Source organism: Manis javanica, chromosome 13 (assembly GCF_040802235.1).
Source record: "Manis javanica isolate MJ-LG chromosome 13, MJ_LKY, whole genome shotgun sequence".
NCBI lineage: Eukaryota > Metazoa > Chordata > Mammalia > Pholidota > Manidae > Manis > Manis javanica.
In genome coordinates this window covers 16,362,979-16,378,489 of record NC_133168.1, presented here as the reverse complement: position 1 = coordinate 16,378,489, position 15,511 = coordinate 16,362,979, and the positions used below count along the sequence as shown (strand labels likewise).

Genomic DNA, 15,511 nt, shown 5'->3' with positions numbered 1-15,511 from the left:
ATGGTGAACTGACACATGTTACATATGCTTAAATCCATGAATACATAATATTTTTAAAAATCGGTTAACATTAGAGCAAGAAATCAATCTTGAAAACTGGTAAATAAAGCAAAGCTATCAAAAATGTATCTTACTTTCATAGATGAATTGTACTACTGGGTCATCAAATAGAAGATGGTTTCATAAAAACATTCCATAAAAATAATTTAAAAGAATTGACAGAATTAGAGTATCACCATTTTCCAACCCCCAATTAATCAATTGATTGAGGCATAACACATCAATGTCTGTTAACATCACAATAGGTGGCTTCTTATGAAAGAACATATAGTCTTCAAAAGAATCAAATCTCTGGATCCAACTGGCAACCTGCAGAAAATAAAGAGGAAAGAGGAGTATGTTAAACTGCACCATGAAAACATAATCAAAAAAATCTAGACCACTTGGAGAGTCTACAGGTCAAGAGCACAAGTTTTTCAAGAGATAAACATAAAGGAAAAGAAATGTATGGGAGGAGAAATTGCAGATTATAAGATTCTGCTACAGACTGAATGTTTGTGTCCCCCCAAATTTCTATGTTGAAGCCCTAATCCCCAATGTAATGGTATTTGGAAGTGGGCAATTGAGAGGTAATTGGGTTTAGATGAGGTCATGAGGGCTGAGCCCCCTTGATGGGATTGGTGCCCTTATAAGAAGAGGAGACCACACCCTTCTCTCTGTCCTGGGAGGACACAGCATAAGTCAGCTGCCTGCAAACGAGGAAGACAGCTCTCACCAGACAATGAATTGGCTGGCAGCTTGATCTTAAAGCCTCCAGCCTCCAGAACAGTAAGAAATAAATGTTTATTGTTGAAGCCACCCAGTCTGTGGTATTTTGTCATAGCAGCCTGAACTGAGACTAAGATTGATGAGATTTAGCAAATTTTAAAACACAGGCAAGACTAACTTAGAGTGCCTAGGGATGCACATTTGGTTAATAAAACCATAACAAAATGCAAGGAAGTTTTTACTCTGAAAGTCAGGATAGTAGTTACTTTTCAGGAAGAGAAGAGGGGCTGTGATTGGGATGGGGCTTATAGCAAAGCCTCTAAATTCAATTTTCCGACCTGGGTGGTCGTTACAATGATATTTACCTAATAGTAATTGATTAATCTACACTTTTAATGTTTTATAATATAAACATTTTTAAATGAATATAGAAAATAAAAATAAAAACTAAAAAATTGGGGGATTCTGACGTTTGGATACACCAGTTCTCATTTCTCTGCAGCCCTCTTTTTAACCACTAGTGATTGCTGTCAAAAATCACTGGTGCCTCATTGGATATCAGAAGTATTACGTTAAGTTAAGAGAGCTCCAAACCCTCATCTGAAGACCTGAGCCATTGGTAGCACCTTTTCCATTAACTAGCTGTGTGACTTAGGTTTAAGTGATTTACTCTTCCTAGGCCTTGGTTTTACCCTAAAAGTTCTGATTCTGTATCTGTCTCCCAGGGTCAATGAAAACTCTGAACACTGGAAGTGCCTTATTCATCTTTGTATCTCACACACCACTAACATACTTCTCTCACACACAATAAGTGTTCAAACCTTCCAGGTATTTAGATGACTGAGAAAACCAGGAACAATACACTTAATTAAATCACTTATGCAAATTATAAAAGAGATATATTCATATGGAAATTTCTGCACTACCTGATTTCTCTATATACTTATAAACTGTGTAAGAGCAAAGATGAATTAAGAGGCCTAATTCTCCTTGTTGGAAAATAAGGGAAGAAACACCTCCTTTCCGCCTTTTAATTCTCTTTTCTTTTAGAATTTCTTTCTCTCTCCCCTTTTCAAATGTATGTAAGTCTTTTTAAGAAAGCCTCTTACCAGTTCCACAACTCAGGCATTTTTTCTCAAGTACCTGGGAGCCATCTCTTTGTATCAAAATCATCATTAAGGAAGATAATGTCCAATTGCTCAATTTCCAGGGAGGAGATTGCCCTAACTCATCACCTGACTACAAATTGCAAAACCTACCTTATGCAATGGATTATATTCACTGGGCTATTGTTAAATTAGTTAAATAAGGAAGCCATTAGACTGAGGCAGCTCTAATGTCTTGGTGGCCTTCCTAAGCACAGAATGTTAGGAATTCAAAATGCGAAAGATGGTCAATCAGAAACAGTCAACTAGGCTAAGCTGTAGGCAATCAAAAAATTTCCTTTCTTTGCTTCCACACTTTCTCAGTGTCTTCTCCCTGGCTCCTGTCTGCATAGGGCTCCTGACCACTTCCGGTTTAGCAATGCCCAATTCTAATAGATTTTCACTCAAATAAACTCTTAAAATTTTTAATATACCTCAGTTAATCTTTTCATGCTATAAAAAAGGTGAGATTCTTTTGCAATCCCTTTAGGGGATTGTCAGTGATGCACATTACATTCTGTTTAATGCTATTCAATAATAAAATTGTTTTCTTTTTCTACTCTTATGGAAAGGGTCTCTGGGTTGGAAGAGATTTTGTTTTTGTTATATTTCCCCCCAAAAAAACTGATTTCACATATAAAACAAGCAGTAAAATGAACCAAAACACATTGAGAATTAGAAGAAACATAGCCACTCTCATAATTATTATGAGTAACTCCATTAAACATTGACTACTTCTTTTTTACTATTTATTCAATACATGCCATGGAATTTTCTGTTATTCATATTGAATTGTAAATACCTGCAAGAGGTAGAAAAAACAAGGTCTCTTAAGATTTTCTGGTTCCAACTGTTCCTAATTCTCACACTCAGTGTCATTTTACTCAATCAACAAGTGTGCATTTAATCCTTTTTTCCAGACACACTGCCAGGTCTGGGGAATGTAAAGATGACTGACAGGAGCCCTGACCTTAAAAGATTTTCAATGTTATGATGAAGACAGACACTGATAGTGCCACAAAGAGCTGTAATAGGGATTCCTGGACAGGGTGCTATAAGAACACAAATAGGAAAGCTGTCAACTCCAGCAAGAAGATAGGAAAAGCTTCTGGACATGGTAAGGTGTGAGCTCCGACTGGAAAGTGGTATCATAGATTTTAGTTACTAAAGATTTAGAGAAACTTCAAAGAAATTACACACTAAATAGTATTTCTCCAGTATCCAGGGAAAGAACAAAGATACAGTAAGCCCTTCATAGAGAACCCTGTTGCCGACCCTGCACCCCTATCTCTCAATCACTGTCGTGTCTGCTCTGCACAGAGAGAGGCCCAGCACCTGGAAGCCAGTTTCAGGTTTCACCTGGGAAACCCCTAAGATTGCAAACCAATACATGTCCTACATTTGCCCTGGGCTAAGCTGTAGACTAGTAGTCTTCACAGTTTTTTTAGGGGGTTATCAACCCCTTTGAAAGCTAGGGACTTCTTCCTCAGAGAAATGTACCAATTAATAAGTTTCTGCAAACAATTTCACAGGGTTCCATTTCCCAGGTTCATCCTTAAGCATTTGCCTTCGGGTTTGTCCCCATCATATTTTGAGTATCACCATATTTCTTCATACAAGGTATTTCAGGATCATCTATTTTCCCTCCTGCCCCACTCTTGGATCATCCATATCTCTGAATAGTTCCTTTTAATGAAGAATAGTATTTACAGACCCAGATGTGGACACTACGAGTGCTCACTGTTATTCAGGCATCACTGTTCTAGGCCCTTTCAGAGAACAGAGCTAGGAAATATGAAAATACATAAAATATATAATAGACATGTGTGTAAAGAGGCATATAGATTCAAATCATTCACGTTTATCTCATCGAATGCAAAACCTCAGGATTATTCCTTGCCCATCTGAATCATCCTTTGCCCATAGTGGGAACACTGGCTCCCACAATAATCAATATATTTCTCCTTTTCTCAGTTTTATAATGCACATAATGTAATTTCAGAACTGCTACATTCCTACCACTATAAACAACAAATTTCTTAAATGGAGACTAAGATTTGTTTGCAAATTTAAAGATTTTTTTTTGTTTTTGATACTTACAGTCAAAGTACCGTGTTCCAAAATTCCCAGGATTGGTCTCCTTTTTTTCCTTTTCTAGGTGGGTATATTACTTTGAAATGCAGATAAGTTCATTTGTTTGTTCGTAGTCACAGACTTTTGATTTTAATTGAAAAGTTAAGAGAAATTGACTCATGTTAAAAGTGTTAGAATGTTTGAGAGAAGTTGAGATTCACTACATGTTTAGATATTTCGAAATGTTTTAATTGTCAGGTTTTCATGTTTGCCCTGCCAGTATTCAAAGTGTTTGAAAAACAGATCAAATGTATTACATTTATATATGGAGTTTAAAATATTGAAGGGAATTTAATTAGTTATTGTCTATAAATGGGAGTGATTATTAAGTTCATCAAACATTAAAGTCACCCTCTGACTTTCTGTTCCCACACTTCAGCTAAAAATTGTAATAAAATTCTACATTATTGTGGTTTGTTATGATCACTACAGTTCTAATTATCTAGTGCTGAGTAACAAGCTACCTAAAAACATAACGACTTAGCACAGCAATCATTTTATAATAGGTCGCAATTTAGGGCAGGAGGTCAGGAATTTAGGCAGGGCTTAGCTGGCAATTCTCTGCCCGATGAGGTGTTAACTGAGGGCATTCAGTGGTATTGAGCTACTGTATGGGCTGCTCTAGAGGGTCCAAGATGCCTTCACTCACATCTGGAGTCTTAGCAAGGAGGGCAGGAAGGCTGGGATCCGCTGAAACTGTAAGCTGGAATGTCTACATGGCAGTTTGGGATTCTGAGACCGAAAAAGTGTTCCAAGAAGCCTGGATAGAAACTGTGAAGATTTTAATGTACTGGAGTTGAAAGTCCTAGAAAATCAGTCTCCTTGAATTCTGTAGTCAAGCAAGTCACTAAAGCTACTCCAAATTTGAAGGGCTGGAAATTAAACTCCACTTCTAAATGGAGGAAATAGCAAAGAACTTGTAGTCATCTTTATAGACCACAACTAGATCCACTTTTTGAGATTTCTAACAGAATTTTCCAGCATTTTCATCTACATTCTTTGAGTAAGAGGATTTTTAAAATTACATATAATGCTAGCCTGGAATGTACACACTAACCCCTAGCACCCACATTCAGAATACTGGATCTCTTATACTTGCTCCTTTAGATATACTTCTTCTCCTTCTTTAGCCTGTGCTCCCCCTGCTTAGGGACTTACCTGCTTAGACATTGGAAGAGTCCCAGAGGAAATCTCCCTTTTTGTGGGAAATAGTATTGGGTCTTGGTTGTGTTCATGAGGTACTGCTCCTGAGGTGTTACTGCTTCCAGACCCTTTAAGGAACAGAAATATGTATTTTTAAAAATTAAGAGTTCATGTTGACCTTTCCAATTCATATATGAAGTATAGGATTTCCCCCCTAACTTTTTTGATTTTATGTTTGGATCTCTCTTCTCTTTCACTAAATATGTTGGTTCTGAAAAATTTAACTTATTACATATTTCTGTATCCTATAATATATATAAAATAGTTTCAAAATTACAATATTAATACTAACAATAAAACTGCTACATGAAGCATAACATTTCTTTGCAGTTCTTTTTGTGCTTAGAATGTCCCATTAGTGATATACAGTCAGAGCGCTGCATTCAAATGTTATTTGAAATAAATAATTATTTCAAGTGGTTGCATTTCTCTTTACACAGTTTCATATATTTCAATTTATTTTCTGTTCGATTATTTTTCTTTCTGATTCAAATCAGTCTTTGAGTATATGAAACACTTCCATGATTCGAAAGTTATATAAGTAACATATTTATAAAAAGGCAAACTCAGCACTTTAAACAGGTGAAATACATTGTACGTGAATTGTATCTCAGTATTGCTGTTATTAAAAGGAAGACAAGCCATGCATATTCATATAGAAAAATACTTACATGGAGCTTTTGAAAAGAAGGCACAAAGGAGTCCCCGGAAGTACGGTTGCTTTTCCTTTGCCCATCCCTACCCCCTTTCCAATATCCGGGAGTTGCAGGAGCCAGGATCTCTCAGGCACAGTGCTTTGAGCTAGGGGGTAGATAAAGGGTCAGGAGGAAGGCACTCAGAATATCTCAGCGTTTGACATACTGTCGCAGGCTGTCCTACAGTACAGCCTCTAACAAAACTAGGCTGCCCAGAACCCTTGGTAGTGGACTTGTTTACCTTTATACCAAGAAGAATGGGAAAGCACCCAAATCTGCGTGTGGCGTGTGCCCAGGACGACTTGGACGGTTTCCAGCCCTAAGACCTGAAATTCTTACATGAGGTTATCTAAAACAAAACAAAACATGTCAGCAGGGCCTCTGGTGGTTCCATGTGTGCTAAATGTGTGACAGGATCAAGCGTGCTTTCCTTATGGAAGAGCAGAAAATTGTTGAGAAAGTATTGTAGGCACAAGCACAGAGTCAGAAAGCTAAATTTAAAAAAATTAAAAGGCATGTCTGTTTAAAAAAAGTCTCCCTTCTCTATCCCCTCCAGCCAGTCTTCCCCACAATTTACCCATTCAATTAGGTTCTAATTTACCTTCAAATGTTTCTTATGAAAAAACAAGAAAACATCTGTGTATTCTTTTCCTCATTCTTTCTTATACAAAAGCTGGCATACCATGTACACTGCAGTGTACTTTGTACCCCCTTCAACACTATAGATTGTAGATTACCTCATCTAAGTATGCACACATCTTCAGGAATTGCTAAAATTTTATTGAAGCAACATTTGCAACTGTGAGTTCAGACTCCATAAAATATATAACTGTGTTTTATTTCTTTGCTTCTTAAAAAAAAAAACTAATTTGTCCAGTTGAGATCTATTAGTACCCAAACTAGCATTAATTTAGGTTTTCCCAAGGGAATATTTTTAAACCTATCAGTACTTTCTGTTCAGTGTAGTGTATTTATGAGAGTACCAGTAAAGTAAGAATCTTTGTAAGGACTTCAATAGTAGGGTCACTTTTTTGGAAGGCAATGGTTGGGTGGGAGGGAACTTTAGTTATTTTTGAGGTATATATCCAATGTTCTCAATAAATCTTTTATTTTTTATTTTTTATTAAGGTATTATTGATATACACTCTAATGAAGGTTTCACATGAAAAAACAATGTGGTTACTACATTTACCCATATTATCAAGTCCCCACCCATACCCCAATGTAGTCACTGTCCATCAGTTTAGTGTAATGCCACAGATTCACTATTTGCCTTCTCTGTGCTACACTGTTTTCCCTGCGATCCCCCACACCATGTGTACTAACATAATACCCCTGAATCCCCTTCTCCCTCACTCCCCTCCTGCCCTTCCACACCCCTCCCCTTTGGTAACCACTAGTTCCTTCTTGGAGTCTCTGAGTCTGCTGCTATTTTGTTCCTTCATTTTTGCTTCATTGTTATATTCCACAAATGAGGGAAATCATTTGGCACTTGTCTTTTTCTGCCTGGCTTTTTTCACTGAGCATAATGTCCTCCAGCTCCATCTATGTTGTTGCAAATGGTAGGATTTGTTTCTCTCTTATGGCTGAATAATATTCCATTGTGTATATGTACCACCTCTTCTTTATCCATTCATCTACTGATGGACACTTAAGTTGCTTCCCTATGTTGGCTATTGTAAAAAGTGCTGTGATAAACATAGGGGTGCATATGTCTTTTCAAATCTGAGAAGTTGTATTTTTTGTGTAAATTCCAAGGAGTGGGATTCCTGGGTCAAATGGTATTTCTATTTTTAGTGTTTTGAGGAACCTCCATATTGCTTTCCATAGTGGTTGAACTAGTGTACATTCCCACCAGCTGTGTAGGAGGGTCCCCCTTTCTCATCATCCTCGTCAGCATTTGTTGTTCTTAGTCTTTTTGATGCTGGCTGTCCTAACTGGTGGGAGGTGATATCTCATTGTGGTTTTTATTTCCATTTCCCTCATGATTAGTGATGTGGAGCATCTTTTCATGTGTCTGTTGGCCATCTGAATTTCTTTTTTGAGAAATGTCTCTTCCTATCCTCTGCCCATTTGTTAATCTGGTTTATTTGCTTTTTGTGTGTCGAGGGACGTAAGTTCTTTATATATTTTGGATGTTAACCCCTTGTCGGATATCTCATTTACAAATATATTCTCCCATACTGTAGGATGCCTTTTTTTTTTCTGTTTACGGTGTCCTTTGCTATACAGAAACTTTTTAGGTTGATGCAGTCCCATGAGTTCATTTTTGCTTTTGTTTCCCTTTCTCAAGGAGATACATTCAGGAAGAAGTTCCTCATGCTTATATTCTAAGATGTTTGCCTATGTTGTCTTCTAAGAATTTTATGGTTTCATGACTTACGTTCAGGTCTTTGATCAATTCTGAGTTTATTTTTGTGTATGGGGTTAAACAATAATCCAGTTTCATTTTCTTGCATGTAGCTGTGCAGTTTTGCCAACACCAGCTTTTGAAGAGGCTGTCATTTCCCCATTGTATGTCCATGGCTCCTTTATCATATATTAATTGGCCATATATGCTTGGGTTTACATCTGGGCTTTCTATTCTGTTCCATTGGTCTATGGGTCTGTTCTTGTGCCAGTGCCAGATTGTCTTGATTACTGTGGATTTGTAGTAGAGCTTGAAATTGGGGAGCAAATTCCCCCAGCTTTATTCTTTCTTCTCAGGATCCTTTCGCTATTCGGGGCCTTTTGTGGTTCCATATGAATTTTAGAACGATTTTCTAAATTTTTAAAAATGAATTCCATTATTATACATGCATGCTGAAGCCAATATTCATTCAATTACTAAGTTCCGTTTTGTTGTTTTTATCTCCTAAACATTCTAAAATACATGCCCTCCCTTTCCTATCTTCTTGAAGAAAATCTGAAGAGATCTTCATTTTCCCTAGCTTTGGATCACTGCAAGAGCATCTGAAAATCTCCCTTTTCAGGGTCAAAGGATCTTAATAATGCATCAGATCATGACCATCCGAAGCTTAAAATCCTTCAGTGGTTCTTGCACGCCTCATAATTTAAAGGTAAATCCCATATATATATTTGGTCTTTCAAGGTTTGACCCCTGCATTTATACCTTGAATTATATGCTCCAGAGCAATGAACACCATGTGGTTGCACACCGTTCATTCTTTCCCAGTCTCAATGCCTGAAATGTCTGCCTGTTTGCCTAGCTTCTCAGAAACAAAGCTGGTTGGGAAGAATCTAGGAAGCCAGTTTTCTCCCAGAACAAATTCTCCCAAATGAGGGTCTTTTCGAAAAATTACACTCTCCCAAATGAGGTGTAATAAGTTGGTATGACAGTTTCAAGTTAATATGAGCGAACAGAGGAAACAGCTAGAGATCAAGATTAAGATCAAGATCCTCAGATAAGGTAGCAGAGGAAGTAGGCTTTGTTTTACTTCCTCACCAAAGGCACTGGGACAGCCTCCGGAGGCAAGACCCTACCAGCACCCTTGGTTCCTGCTGGTTCTGTGACACAATTCAGGCATTCTGTCCTCTAGAAAGCTCTTGTCTCCCTCCCACCCCAGTGTGCTGGTATCTCCTCCTCAAAGCTCCCAAGATCCTGATCCAAGTTGTTTGCCTATCATGCAGTAAAGAGTCTGAAGGCAAGGGACAGTGCTTATTCACTGTTATCAAGCCAACGCCCAGCACCATGTCTAGCACGCGGTTGGCAGTCACTAGAATTTGTGGAATAATGGGATTAAAGAAGTGAAAACGTCTGTTTCAGAGAGTACTTTTCATAGAAGAACTTTCCCCTGACCCCACCCCTACCTTCCCCAAGGTGCCGCCCCTTCCTCAGAAAGGCTCCGCCCCATCTCCCTCCCCGCAGCACAGTCCGGCCCCTTTTCTCAAGCTCAGAAAACGGAGTTTGGCGCCAACTGTGGCTTTTTTCCCCTCCCAAAGGCGGGAACTAGTTATGTGCGCCGGGACGTGCTTTGCGTCTGATCGGATTGGCCACGGGCCCTCAGTCCCGCCTCCGCGTCCTGATTGCGTCCTGGCATTGGTGGAGATGCCAGGGAGACCTTGGCGTCTAGAAAGGAGCTCTGGCTGCCTCGGACCCCTCAGGGCGGGTAAGTTGAGTTGGGCGTCCGGTCCGCGAGGGGTTGCCGGGGAGGAGGCTGCATGACTCGGTGGTGCCCCGAGCAGAGGTCGGCGGCGTTTGGAGAGCCGAGGAGTCGAAGGGAGCGGCAGAGTCACCAGCGTGGGGGGCGGAGGTTTGCCTGGTGTCCAGGGTCCTCAGGCTGCCGCGCTTCCCCTACCGGGGGTGCAGCTTCTGCGTTTGCACTCGCGTTACTGTGCGGTCTCCGGAGAGGACCCACGCCGGGGCTGGGGGAGAGCGCCCTAGGAATTGCCCTCTCGAGCGCTCACTCAGCCCCTACCCTAAAGCACCAATCTCGTTCTGGAATGTACTCCTAGAGGCTTCAGGATGGGAGTCTCTGGAGGAATGGCTTTCTCCTACGTGTCGGGTGATCATTAATGTTGGTTGTTTCCGAGACTTATTCTCAGAGAAGGTATCTTGATCTCCACGCACCCTAGAACCATGCTTGACACATAGTAGGCCGTAACTCAGATGTTAGCGGAGAATTCACAGAATCTCGGCGTTTGGGTTTCAGGGATCAGGTTGGCGTTGACTCTAATTCTTGCCTGGTCTGTTCCATTCTCCACAGCTCCAGTTCCAAACCTTTCCCCTCCCCTCACTGCCCTTCCCCCATCTCATTCAGCTCCTCTCTAATGGGAGGGAGACGGGGACCTTCAGAGCAGGAATCCTCACTCCCTTGCCTCCAAAGATCTCTAGCGTTTCTTGCCATTTTACAAGAGATGGCCCCTTTCAAAAAAAAATTATACTCTTTTCTCTAATGAATATTCTTAATTTGTCATCTGGTTTTAGAGACAGAGCTGAGATATCAAACACCAGTCAGATCTGCCACTTACCAGCTGTTTGACTTGAGGCAAGTTTCTTAATTGTATCTATTTCTTCCATCTGCAAAACGGGAAAAAGAATAGTACCTACTATGTAGGGTTATGGGAACGATTTAAAGTTAATGTATTCTGGAACATTGAGATCGGTGTCTGCCATATAGTGTTCAGAATGTAGTGTTTGTTATTATTTTCCCTTTCTTCGGGGATCTTGCTGTATTAGATTAAGCCTTTCCCATGAGCCTAAAAATACACTCTCCATCCCCCTGGCCTTTTCCTGTTTTTTTTTTCTACAAACGCTTATTTTATTCCCTCAATCTTTTTTTAAAAAAAGAAAACTTCCTATAGATTGTCTTTTTTTTTTTAACCTCTTTATCTCCTTCACGTATTTCACCCCCACTGCCCCAACCCCCTCCCCTGTAGTAAGTCCCTCCTCAATGTGTACGAGTCTATTGCTGTTTTGTTTTTGTTCTGTTTTTAGATTCCACATATATAGTCTTTTTAACACAGTGTCCTGTGTCAAACGTCTAGGTGATCCTTCTGTCATCTGTTCTGCCTTCACATCTGAATACACTGGATTTGTTCTTCAAAAGATTATGAGTCAGCTTACAACTCTTCATTCCATCATTATGGTTCTCAGCGTTTTAACTTTTGCCTGTACTCTTTGTAGGTGCAACACTGCTATCAGCAACTCTCATTATATATTGAGATCCTCAATTGGGGGAAAGTGAGAGCAAGTGTGAAATTGCTTTTCAAGAGATTCTGATACATAGTCCTTCCTCTCCCTCCTTACCTTTCCAGGAGAATTACTGGTCTCTGTGAATTCAGTAGAGTACTCTCAACTATACCAATTATATATTTTGTGCTACATACTCCAGTTTCTGATTGTCTGTTAGACATCTTCACCTGGATGTTCTACAAATAATTCGACGTGTTGTCTTTGGTTCTTTATTTCAGTTAAAAGCAGGACTGCCTTTTAACTGCTAGGAAATTTGGAATTCTCTTAAAAAATTGGGAATTTCATTAATTTAACAAATTTGTTTTTAATTACCTGCCAGCCTGCTAGTTCCTGGCTGAGTTGGGGAGCACAGGGGTGAACAGAGCCAGTCCTGGTTTTCTTGGAGTTCACAGTCCAGTGGGTGAGATGAACAATTCTCCAGGAATCCCACAAAAATGTAGTCATAAACTGAAAAGGCTAGAAAGGACACAGTAGTATAAGAATATGTAACAGAGCCTGGCCTAGTAGACAGATAGGGTAGCCAGGGAAAGCTCAAACATTACTTACGTCAGAATGTCAAAGTTGAGTTAAGTGAAGGTTGAGCTTCGTGGAAAGAGTATCCCCTGCATGGGCCTGGTGGTGGGAGGGCACAAATAGCATTCTCATGGAACTGAAAAAGTCAATGTGATCAGAGGAAAGACTGCTGGGGAGTTGGGGAGAATAATGGAGGCTGACACTGAAGGGGTGGGCAGAGGCCAGGTCACTCAGGGCTTTGGAAACAAAATCGTGACAAAATTTGCTTTTTAACCTAAAATGAGCAGGAAGCCCTGAAGGGTTTTAAGCAGAGGAGGAAACATGATCAGATTTGCATTGTGCTGGGGAAGAGGCTACAGGATGCCCTGGTGCCCCAGGTGCTGTCTTGTCAAAGACAGGAGTGGACATTTGAATATATTTTCTATTAAATCTTTGATTCTGCCAAGGAAATCTCTCAGATCTGCTTCTTGTCTTTATTTCCAGTACTAATACCTTAGTGACCCCACATTGTCTCCTGCATTATTTTAGGTCTTTTCTGTCCCTCTTGTCACTAATATTTTTTATACTCTTCTTGCTGGAGTTGAACCTCTGAAATGCAGTTTTGATCATGATAGTCCCCTGCTTTAAAAAACTTCAGTGGATCCCCCATTCTACTACTGCATGAAGTCCATGCAGTATGTAATATAATATTAGTTATGTAATATATCACGTGACTTTTCCAAAAACTCACTTATCACCTTTTTTGTGGATATTCACACCCGGACTTGCCCTTGAGCCCATAGATAGGTGTGGTGGCAAGAATTGTATTTGCAAATAGGAACCCAGTTTCACTGAACCTTGGGATTTTGGGAACCTTGGGATCGTGAATAATGGGGCTAGAAAGGTAGGTGCCAGTGTATGTATATCAAGGTAAGGAGTTTGGACTTTATTCAGTAGACGTTGGGAAGCAATGGAAAGTTCTTGGGCAGGAAGTGGTATGAGTAGGATTGCTTTAGAAGACCTAACCCAAGAGTTGTGTGTGGCTTGTATTTAGAGAGAGGAGATAATTAGACAGCCATAGTGGGAGCCTGAAATAAAGTCAGATTGCGAGAACAGGGATAAGTGGGAGAGACATTGCATAATAGTGTCGGTGGGCTATTAAGGAATTATTGTGCTACTCAAAGAAGTAGAGATGTCAGGAGATGACATGTTAGTGGAGAAATGATCTTTTTTTCAGTTTTGGACTTGGTAAGCTTGAACTTACAGGAATGTGTTCATTTAGTTTTTATTGTTTATTGTTGGTTTGTATTTTAGTACAAACAGTTGCTAATTTTCAAGCACTGAGGGGCAGCAGAGGAGTTTCTAAATCTGACCTGGTACTCCTTTTTGTTGCAGTACTTGCTCTTTATCCTGTGCCCGCTTATGTTTGCCTGTCGAGTGTTTAACCTGAAGGGATTTTGCTTTGCACTTGTAGAAAATGAGATACTAATGTCCATCCAGAAGTTTATTGCCTTAGGACAGTATTAAATGCATTTTTCTAAGTGCCCAATAGTATTTAGAGCTAGTTAGGTGTTACTGAAATTGTAATAACCACAGGTCTGTGAAATCTTCTCTGTACGCTCACTCACTAGGTTTGTGGTAATTTGTCAGAGGAGCAATAGGGAACTAATAGACTCAGTGCCACTATGCATACTTTATGTACTCAGTAGCCATATGTGTCTGGTAGTTCCATATCAGACAGCTCTTGTCATCACAGAAAATTCTGCTGGACAGCACTGGTCTAAAATAACAGTTCTCAAAGTGTGGTCCTTGGAACCAGCAGTATGATCTGGGAATTTTTTAGAAATGCAAATTCTCAAGCCTCATCTGAGACCTATGGAATCTTTGGCGATGGGACCCATCAGTCTTGTGTTTTGCTTCTCCAGGTGTTTCTGATGCATCTTAAAGTCTAAGAAAACTTTAGAATGAAAATGATTGCAGTAGAGGCTGCTAAGTGCAACAGTAACATATTCAGTGTGTCAGTAGAATAAAGGAATGGAGTTTAACTATGCCTGAAGGAAAGGATCTTCTCTTCTATGGTAGCTGCATTTGAGAAGGGATGCATAGTCCAAGTAAGGAAACGGAATGAGCAAAGTACTGTGGAATTGAAGTACATGGTGTATTTCAGGAACTGCAAGTGCGGACATTTCTGCTCTGTTGTATGCATTCTTGAAAAACCTTTAGGGAGTTCTAAAACTGACTATTATAGGGCTAATGGGAAAAATAGGGGCAGAATACTTAAAACGTATCAACCTGTGTTTTTAGAGCAGCACTAGGAACAATATAATTTTAATAAAAATATTGACACAGTGAAGACATGTTAAATTCCTAACAAAAAATACCTTAGGAAATATAGGTTGTTTCTCAAGACAAAAGAAAGATGAGGATAGCTTGATGGAAGGAGGAATAGGAAGGGTTGATGCTTTGGATTTGTGGAGATAGGAACAGAGGGACATAAACATCAGAGGTGTGGGAGCAGTAGCAGTTTTGATGTGAAATACTGTCATGGCAGACTGGATGGCTCTGGCTCATTGCCTTGTGCTTGGTTCCCCCAACCCTGCCCCCAGTAAAGATTGAGGTAAATCATGCTTATGCAAAGCCTATTACTCTACTGACACAAGAAGAAGAAAGGGAAGTGATGGGCATATAGGGTATGGGCATCATATGCAGGGCCAGATTCCTTCAGGGCTTGCTGCATTTAGCTGCCTTTAATAATGGTGCAAAACTTAAAACATCCTGACAGAACCCTGTCTGAATCAAGATAACTTTTACCTTACACCGACAGCATTTCTCTATTTCTCAATAATGTATGTGCTAACTTGCAGTATTTGCTGTGGTAATACAGAATCCGTCATGTAGCTGAATGGGGTAGGTAAGAAAGGCAGGAGGTAGTTACAAAAGTAATGCTAGATATTTCTGGAAAGACCTTGGGTTCTGTGTTAGGGAAGCTTAACTCAATAATGCTGTTTTTGATAACTCTTGAAGGTTTCCGACCCGGGAGTGAAACAGAGGCTAGACATAAATAGGATTAATTTTGATTTCAGTGTGGAAAATGGTAAGAGGAGAAAGATACTGGTATCTAGAAGACTTTTGTAAGAATTTAAGTGAGAAATAATTGTACTGGAAGCTGAAACAACCATGAGTTGAAAGGAGACATTAAATTTGAGAGGTTTAAAAATAAAATCACTGACTTTGTGACTACTTGACACTGAGTGTGGAGGTAAGGGCAGAGTCTAAGATAACAGAAACTTGTAGTTTTGAGAGTGAATTGAGGAGAATGGTTGTTTCTACTTCCCACATCTAGGCATTTACCCTATTAGCTTTATTCCATTATTATGCTT

At 39.7% G+C, this 15,511-nt stretch overlaps 1 protein-coding gene across 3 annotated transcripts in view; it reads left to right on the top strand.

Annotated features, from left to right (window-relative positions):
- Nucleotides 1–9,983: 9,983 nt before the first annotated feature.
- Nucleotides 9,984–15,511, top strand: part of CASP8AP2 (caspase 8 associated protein 2) — a 55,102-nt gene continuing 49,574 nt past the window's right edge. For all 3 annotated transcript variants that reach the window (XM_073220968.1, XM_073220966.1, XM_073220967.1), the window contains exon 1: nucleotides 9,984–10,053. The gene's annotated coding sequence lies outside the window, so the exon portion shown is untranslated. The remainder of the gene's footprint in view (nucleotides 10,054–15,511) is intronic.